At 34.9% G+C, this 1,299-nt stretch overlaps 1 pseudogene; it reads right to left on the bottom strand.

The window, feature by feature from the left end:
* Positions 1–620: 620 nt before the first annotated feature.
* Positions 621–899, bottom strand: LOC124994350 (alpha-ketoglutarate dehydrogenase component 4-like; annotated as a pseudogene).
* Positions 900–1,299: the final 400 nt, after the last annotated feature.

Here is a 1,299-nt window from a genome sequence, read left to right as displayed (position 1 = left end):
CACAGTGCTTGGCTGACATTTTTTTTCCTGAGTACACATTACAAATAATCTTTTGCATTATAATCTTAATACCACAGTCATTGAGTTTTATCTTAGCTATATTTTTATCATTTAGAGTAGGATACAGTTATTAACCCAGTTATAACTCCAGTAGTCTTGTGAATGAAAAACATTAGAGAATTAAGGACAAATAATAGAGTCATTATTTCATGAATCCTCATCTAATTTCAGGAACTTACTTACCTAAAGTAATTCTGCCTGAAAAATTCTTTCCCTGTCTTAAAAAAAAAGAAAAAAGTAAAGTGAAATTATGGGAAATCTATGATAGTTTGCTAATCATTGTAAACTTTTTATAGCACATCACTGGTAATACTTGATGATAAAAGAGTAAATTAATGACAACATTTAAAAAAAGTTTAAAAAGTCTAAAGTACATAAACAATTAGAGAAACTTGTGGAGAAGCTGACCAAGGGAAAACAAGTATTGATCTAAATTTTCTATATTTCTGTTTTGATAAATGTTTAAACTATTTAATATGCAATTTGTCACTTGTCACTTTTGAAGTTCTTCATTATAATGACTGTTCTTTTGTCTGATGACAAATTAGTAGCCACCATAATCATTCTGGAACTCCACATTGAATAAATTCCACTTCTCAAGATTCAAGTTTCCTTCTGGATTTCTGAGGCAGTTTTTACTCTTTCTGTAATGTCTGGTAGACTGGGTGTGTCAGCAAATCTTCTGACTGACTTCCCTTAGGATGCTGAGAAATTGCAGATCTCCTTGCTGATGTCCAAACTTCTGATGCACTGGGTTCAGGAGTTAATGCTATTGATGGGGTATGTGGCTTGACTGCCTGAAGGATCCTGCTGGCAGATACTTTCTTGCTGCCCATCATGACCTCTGAGAAGGGACAGTTCAGTTGAAGAGTTTTTTTTTATGTTTATGTGGACTTTGTCAACCTATGGGTTATTAAAGATTTCAAAATGTTTTACTATCTTGTTTTCTGAGGCTTCGTTCATCCTCAAAGGTATAACCAGGGAGAGGGAGAATAGGAGAGAAGAAGAAAGGAAGGAAGAGGGAAAGAGAGGGAGGAACAGGGAGAGAGGGAGACTGGATGTGGTAGTCTATTATAAACTCTAATGTAGAGGAAATGTTTGTATCTTTGGATTGAGCTTCAGTCAGCTTCAGCTATGAGGCACTTTCATGTATAGAACACTTTGGAGTATTTATTTAGCTCTAAAATGTAGGCTGTGGCAGTGGCAAACAAAGAACCAGAGAATTGGGAACAAAAGTCA

Source organism: Sciurus carolinensis, chromosome 10 (genome assembly GCF_902686445.1).
Source record: "Sciurus carolinensis chromosome 10, mSciCar1.2, whole genome shotgun sequence".
In the NCBI taxonomy this organism is placed as follows: domain Eukaryota; kingdom Metazoa; phylum Chordata; class Mammalia; order Rodentia; family Sciuridae; genus Sciurus; species Sciurus carolinensis.
The sequence above is the reverse complement of the archived record's forward strand: the minus strand, read 5'-3'. Positions and strand labels throughout refer to the sequence as shown.